The 8,350-nt window shown below is 38.6% G+C and overlaps 1 pseudogene; it reads left to right on the forward strand.

Annotated features, from left to right (window-relative positions):
• The first annotated feature begins 1,019 nt into the window (after positions 1-1,019).
• The window catches only part of LOC101679217, an 11,317-nt pseudogene continuing 3,986 nt past the window's right edge, over positions 1,020-8,350 (forward strand).

Here is an 8,350-nt window from a genome sequence, read left to right on the forward strand (position 1 = left end):
GGCAGACATCATCAGAGAATTCATCAAACTAAAGGCTGCCCCTTGTACTATCCCTTTTACTACTCAGAGACATATGCTTTGTGTAGTGAGTTCACTCCATTTGGAAACCCTACCTCTAAGATTCTGGTTGCTTTTTTTGCTGGGTAAACTTAAGACAGTTGCTAGCGGGATGAAGGATAGGGTGCATGACTGAAGACAGTCCCAAGGCTACAACAATTCTTTCTTCTTTCTTCCCTACTGCATATTCTAGGTACTCCTCATTCTCAGCCATTACTGCTACTGGTTTAGGTGGTATGCATGGTGAAGTTAGACTGTGGCAGCTGCACTTGTGCATTTGCCATAAAAATTAGACAGGAAAGTGTAAGAAGGATCTCCTAGGGGATCAACTGGGTGCCCATGTGCGTTTGTTCTCTGCGACTGTTGTGTAAGAGAAGTCTTATATCCATGTACTGGAGATACCATATCATATGATGGTTGTTGACAAAGAAGATATACCACATTCTGTAGGTTGGAGCCCCTCTTTGTAAGTACCATATATAAGACAATACCTAACTGCCTCTACAAACATAGTACCACCACTCTATCAGGTTGGCTATATACAAAGGAGGATTGGATCACATGGTTATAGGTTCACTGTTGACATTCTTTAATGTTAAGTGTATCCCTTAGTCCAAGGAGATATTATGAAAAATCACATGTTAGTGCCTCAAATACCCTGTGAGGCCTTATATAACAGGAATTGACACTTAGAAAAGACAAACCTATATCCAGAATGTATGTCGATTCCAATCTAAATAAACTTTGCCCTTTTCCGGGTATAGAGATGTTCCAAGTTAATCACTTGCCACAAAGGTATTGATTTCCTGAGTAAAGGTACCATACGAAGGTCTCAGTACTAGAAATTGTTACTTTCAATGGATTGGACATTCATAAGCACATGGAACTAGATCAGCCTTTGTGACTGTGATACTATGCTGTTGACCCAAGTTCTTTCTCCATGGTTACTCCATGCCTGAGCCTGCACCAAGGAATATCGATGATGATGATGGCTGGCTAACATCAACTGGCAAGTAACTTCATTTACTTCATTGTTTAGTCCTCTTATGTATAGATACTTACTGGAAGGCGTTAACATATAATATTAAAATCTTTACACTTTGTATACATTCCCATAGCTCCATCTACAGGTTTCTTTCCTAGTCCTCCGTGTTACAAAATTTTTCAATTTTTTCTCCTTCTAGGGTACTGACCAACCAGCCAAGTCATTTGCCTCTGCTCATAAGAACACAAATGTTTTTTTTTTTTTTTTTATCTCAGGTTACTCCTCTTTTAACATGACAAAACTGGGTTACCCAATTCTCTAACCAAAGCTCTGCTCAGTGGTGATTTCTGATCAGCATCATATTTCAGTCCACCTGTGAGTAGGGCTGAAATTGAACAGCAATCCCTTTTTAGTTTGCACACACATTTATGAACCAAGCTTAGCCTTTTCTCCTCTATCAGCTGGTAATAAGAAAACCCTTCCCCGATGCTGTCATAGATTTGAACTGAAAAAAGAAGCACTTGTATAAAGACGATGATGATATGGGTGTCTGGGCTCATTCAGCTTACTTGTATCCTTTCGTCACAATTAGAGGTGTTTGTGCACACCTCTAATTATATCCCTTCCAACTTATAATGGATTGCTACTAAGTCCTAAGATCCCTCTTAAGACTTAGGCTACTGGCCCTGATGACTGTGTGGGTCTGAGAGAACCCCAGCTGATGCCAGGCAGTTCAGACTGCATGATCACTTGAAACCCTATGGTTAAGTGCTCCTGCTCTACTAGAACCCACTAGCATCCCAGAAGATATTTTTTATATGGTTTATCACTTTTCGATACAGATGGTATATTGTTGCTCCAGACCTTGCAGTCTACACATTGTAATTCTCCTGTTGGAGCTTCCCATAAAGTCCACATGGAAATTTCTCCCACCACAGATACTTCCAATAATACAAAAGTCATATGGTTCAAGAAGCAGGGATGCTTGCACCACAGCCTGGATATACTGTACAATAATTTCCTCCTCTGGATTCCTCTTTCTTCCTCTGGACACTCAAAGAAGGCAACCCTCTGTATACTGGTTGGAACAATATACCTGAGTATGAAATTTTAACCTAGAGAAGCCTATCAAGCATCGTGCTACCTTCTTAGCAATGAAAATTGCAAAATATAATAGTGTCCTGCCAAGCCCCACAACATGGACCCTAAAGATCTCATTGATGTGTTGGATCCCTTTATAGGGTTTGTCTCCCACCCTTTGGAGCATTTCCTGATCATCACCCTCTCACCATTTCCTGATCATTAGGTCTAATATGACACTCTGTTAAGCTCTGGAGAATGTAGAGATAGTTCAGAACCGTTTAGGATAATTTACAGCAGAGGATGAAAGTGTTAACAAAGCCTTGGGAGAAATACTATAAATGTATCTATCCTGTTACAGGGTGAATTGTGTGCCCCCAAAAGCCACATATTGAAGTCCTAACCTCCAAAGTGACTATATTTGTTGATAGACCCTTTAAAGAAGTTATTAAAGTTAAATTGAGGTGACAAGGATGGGGCTATAATCAAATAGTTCCGATGTCCATATAAGAAGAGAAGAGACACAAGAAGAGGAAGGCACACAGAGGGAAAACCATGAGAACACAGTAAGAAGGTAGCTCCCTGCAAGCTAGTAAGAAAGGTGTCACTAGAAATTGAACCTGCTGGTATCCTGACCTTGGACTTCCAGCCTCTACAACTGTGAGAAAATAAATTTCCGCTGTTTAAGCTACCTAGTCCATGGTATTTTGTTAGAACAGCCCAAAATGACCAATACAGGCACTACTGTCCATCTCACATAAATGCAAACTGTTTCTGGTTCTCTTTCCTGAAGGTGATGGAAAAGAATATATTAACCAAATTAGTGACTGCAGACTATTTATCTGAAGCTACATTAATCTATTCTAGAAAAACATACCACATACTGCAGCAGAGCAGCTGCACTTGTGCTACAAAATACCACATGCAGCACAGCAGGTGCAACAAAATTTACAGCCATCTTCACTATCTGCCACCATCTGATTATTGGAGGAGTTAGACCACCACATCTCTAGGTCTTGATAGGTAGCACAAATCTTTGCCAGTCCCCCAAGAATGCAATATGATTTTCACATACTATTTTGGTGTGGGGAGGGGGGTATAAAAGCTTCCACCTGGCCTTTCTACTATAACAGCCCCCACCCCATACATAAGCCAAAGACCCAATGTTAGGGTTCTGACGACTACCCAGTTACACATTTGGAGTTATACATTTGGATAATTAGGAAATAAACATAGAATGGGCTCAGATATCAATTAGACCCATTATGAGTCAGACATACACCAGGACTCTATTTTTATCTGACCTACACATTTGCTCATTCCAGAGGGGATGCTTACAATGGTCCAGATCCTTGGAAATCAAGGTATCTTCAGACTCTCTGTCCAACAGTTCTCAAAATATCTCATCTTCTCATTTCCCCAGTGTACAATGGCCTAAATAATGGTGCTAGATCTCTTGTGGAAGAAGTGAATCATTTCTATACGCATCCACCACAGGGTCACAGATGTCTTCCTCAAGAGATCCAGCTTCTTCAGTCACTGATTCCAGATTTGAGATCTGGATCAAGTTTGGAAATTCGCAAGAGATTGTGCCTTTTTATTAAGGCAACATTTCCTTGATTTCCTTTAGTTATATAAACTTAGTATTATGATTGTTGGCTGTTCATCAACCTCGCCCCTAGGAACACTGTGCTCTTTACCAGTCCCACGGTTCTGGATGCTACTCCAACCTTGCTACACATTACAATTATTGTCCCCAGCTTCCTTTGGTGGTTAAATATCTATCATCTCCACTGTTGTCAGGAAGCCCCATTCTGTAACATAATCTCCGCTATCCTCCCTGGGCTCTAGAGACCATCCACCAAGACTTTCAATAATTCTATTACTCCTTCCATAAGCATATTTTTTATTGCTTTAGCAATAGGTTGTTCTTTAAGTTCTTCCTTGGAATATAGTTGGCTGGTGGGTTTTTCAGATTTACTTAAGTCTACCCCTTCTGACATGCCCCTTTTCATAAGCCTTTTGACTCTTTCCTCTACCATCTCCCATAGAACTCTGGCATTTCTACTTCACTTAGTGTAGTCATTACTTATTCCAGGCTTCCAAAAGAGTTCTACTTTCTCTCTAGAGCTTTCTTCTTGAATTATAAAAGAAGAATTGCATTAGAAAATTATTTAAAATGACAAGTAAAACTTTTTTTTTTTTAATATTTTATTTATTTATTTGACAGAGAGAAAGATCACAAATAGGCAGAGAGGCAGACAGAGAGAGAGATGAGGAGAAGCAGGCTCCCTGCTGAGCAGAGAGCCCGATGCGGGACTCGATCCCAGGCCCCTGGGATCATGACCTGAGCTGAAGGCAGAGGCTTAACCCACTGAGCCACCCAGGCGCCGACAAGTAAAACTTTTTTAAAAATTAACATACAATGGATTATTTGTGTCAGGGGTACAGGTCTGTGAATTATCAGTGACAAATGAAACTTTATTCAAGACTACTGCAATGGGGGGTGGTGCCTGGGTGGCTCAGTGGGTTAAAGCCTCTGCCTTCAGCTCTGGTCATGACCCCGGGGTCCTGGGATCAAGCCCTGCACTGGGCTCTCTGTTCAGCCGGAAGCCTGCGTCTCCCTCTTCTAATCCTCCTGCTTGTGTTCCCTCTTTTGCTGTGTCTCTCTCTGTCAAATAAATAAATAAAATCTTAAAAAAAAAAAAAAAAAAGACTACCGCAATATGGAAGAGAGATTGAACTCAACCTCTTTTCCACTGAAACAAAAGGAGAATTTCTAGCCACTGGAGTGAAACAGTAGAAAGCAGCAAACAGCACTAGAAGGGAGGTTGTCCATGTGATTAGGCTAGCTGATTGGTACTTTTCGAAGTTAGGCTCCTACTCTCCCACAAACACTGGGAAATAGGGACACAAGCTTTCTTGCTGATTACATTTCAAAAAGATGGCTCCCAGAGCCTTGAGAAAGACAGTCCTCCACTGTAAAAGTGGCAAAGGGCTGGATAAAGATTTATATCCCAAAGGGGCAGAGAAAGAATTTGCAACTGCAAGTTTTCTAAGGTAAATGCTGTAAGAAAGGTAAGGGGCCTATGGCCAGGTAGAAACCTATCTAACGGTTAGTCAAGCTGAAGGGAATGTTAATTTTATCTTGGTTACTACCCTTTTTCAAGTTTTTATTTAAATTCCAGTTAGCTAACACTCAGTGGAATATTCATTCCAGATGCATATTACAGTTGTTTCAACACCTCCGTATTATACCTGGTGCTCGTCACAAGGGCACACCTTATTGCCCATCACCTATTTCACCCATTCCCCCACCCAGTTCCTCTCTGGTAACCATCAGTTTATGTTCTCCATAGTTAGGAGTCTGTTTCTTGGTTTAACTCGCTCTCTTTTTTTTCTCTTTGCTCATTTGTTTTGTTTCTTAAATTCCACGTATATCATTTGGTATTTGTCTTTCTTTGACTTATTTTGCTTAGTATTATACTCTCTAGTTCCATCCACATTGTTGCTAAAGGCAAGATTTCATTCTTCTTCATGGCTGAGTAACAGTCCACTATATATACACACGTGTGTGTGTGTGTGTGTGTGTGTGTGTGTGTGTATGCATGTGTGTGTGTGTGTATATACACCCTGCTTCTTTATCCATTCATCAGTGGACACTGGGCTGTTTTCATAATCTGGCTATTGTAAGTAATGTTGCTATAAACACTGGGGTGTGTGTATCCCTTTGAATTAGTATTTTTGTATTCTTTGGGTAAATTCCCAGTAGTGCAATTGCTGGATCAAAAGGTAGTTCTATTTTTAACTTTTTCAGGAAACTCCATACTGTCTTCCAGAGTGGTAGTACCTGTTTGCACTCCCACTAACAATGCAGGAGGGTTTCCCTTTCCCCATATCCTCAGCAACAACTGTTGTTTCTTGTGTTGTTGATTTTAACCATTCTGGTAAGTATGAGGTGATATCTCATGGTGGCCTTAATTTGTACTTCCCTGGTGATCAGTGAAAGCATCTTTTCCTGATCTGTTGGCTCTTGTACCCACAATCTCTTCTCAACAAAATAATCTTACTGATCATGTTGTTTCTCTGCTCAAACCCTCCTGGAATTTTTTTACTCTAGATTCCCAGTTGACTGGCTTCCTCACTTTTTACATTTTGATTATAAGACAACATTTATTCCTTCCCCCCGCCCTCACACTTCACACTCACATCTACAACTGCCTTTTCCTTGATCTACTTTCTCCTTTCTTTTAAAATATGATATAATTTACACAGTATGTTATTGTCTACTGTTTGTCTCAGCTCATTGGAATATTAGCTGCATGAGGATAGTATTCCTTGTTTTGTTTTCTTTTTTTTTCTTGTTTTGTTTTCTAACATACCTTGTGTACTGAGGACAGTGCCTAGCACATGCTATTTACTAAATAAATACTTTTTGGATGAATAAGCCCTGATCCATGCCTCAGGGGGGAAAAAAAAAAGCTAACATAATTCCTTCAGAAGACAGCATCATTACATTAGCTGTTATCATTCGGGAGTTAAGTATATTTCTATGTAGGAAATTAAATTCAAATAGTAGCAAATGAGTATGCAAGTGGTACATGTCACTATATCAGCAGTTTATGTTTCGTGTTCTAAGACCAGAGTTACAGAAATGTAGAGATACTTGTCCAAGAGTTTACAAATGATGGCCTAAAGGTAGCTACCTCCTGCCCAATAACTGTATGGGTAAATATTTCTGTGGATTTACTTGTTTGTTTTGCTAAATTCTGCTCATTCCACTTTCCCCAAAGGCTAAGCTTAACCTGGCAAAATGAAATATGGTTTTTATTTTCCAATTAACTCATATAAAACTACCTGATGTTTGAAAAACTAGAGAATTGGAGAAGAATTTTCTTGATTGGCTCTTTTATTAAATTGAATGCATTGGCAAATTACTTTATACTTAGCTAAGCTAGGCCTAAGCTAAATACTATTTCCTGTACAATCATGAACAATTAAAATGAGAAACCAAAGATCGCTTTTATTTAAGGATCTAGATTTACATGCTAATTTAACCATTTCAAATTTAGCTCAAATAAAAAAAATAATGTGTAGGGGTTCATACTTCCTGAAAATATTGGGATGCTTAGACATAAATACAACTTAATTTAATGTACAGACTTTTGCTATTTTGGGGCCAGATCTCTAATTACTTGCATTTTCAGTTTTAAGATATGTATGTGTACTAATGCACACTCAAGGTTTCATCATTACTGTCATTCATTTCACAAGTGTCCTAAGTCATATTTTTAATGCGGGCCTCCAGAGATGAAAAAGCTAGTGCATTAATCCACTGTGCATTGCAATCCTTTCCAAATTCATATCACAGTTTCTCATTTAAGTGACCTTCTTTTTGAAATGATAGAAGGGCAAAGGTTCGTTCCAGGTGATTACAGGCATATAATATTATTTTTGCAGAGCAAAATGATTTTAATTAGAAAGTCATAATGTTATTACATATGACAGTGATAGTTAATAGTATCCCAACATATAATATGAACTTAAATATTTCTGCATGTTCTGAACATGCAGATGGAATTAAAAATTTAGTGAAACATTTATTTTAGTTCATGTTGTATCTCTCACAAATGCAAACACCAACCAAAAATTATAAACTCTTTTAAACAGCAACCATAATATCTTTAAGATCCTGTGAGTAAATTTTTGCTAAGAGCTGAAAATTATATTAGAGTACTGCATTATCATGAAATTAAAAACTTATAATAGCAAAATGATCAGGAGGCATTTAAGATCCCAAAAGACTGATGTTTATGGCGTGTACATTGAGGTTAGCAGAAATAGAAGTTGTCACAAGGGTACCTCAGCCTGTCTCATCTACTTTCCCTTGGAAATTACATTTCTATCTTCCTTTGGCACTTAAAAATGTTCAAAATGTTCAATGACTTAATTTAATGAATGCAATATTAGAAATGGAATATATTGAAAAAATGTAAAGGAACTCTGCTCGCCTTTTCCAATATGATTAATATTTTATTTTTAAGAAAAGCAAATTAAAGAAAAATCCCCAACCTAAGGTCAACAGTGCCTGTTTAAGGGAACTATCTTATTCTATTCTCTTCAATGCACTGTCTTTTTCAGAATATTAATGGGGGAAAGAGTGACAAGAATGACTTAGACGTACATGTCAGGAGAAAGGGTCAGCTCTTGGCAGTAGGATGTTAATTC

The sequence above is a fragment of the Mustela putorius genome, unplaced genomic scaffold, assembly GCF_011764305.1.
Source record: "Mustela putorius furo isolate JIRA1106 unplaced genomic scaffold, ASM1176430v1.1 tig00003845_pilon_pilon_pilon, whole genome shotgun sequence".
Taxonomy (NCBI): Eukaryota; Metazoa; Chordata; class Mammalia; order Carnivora; family Mustelidae; genus Mustela; species Mustela putorius.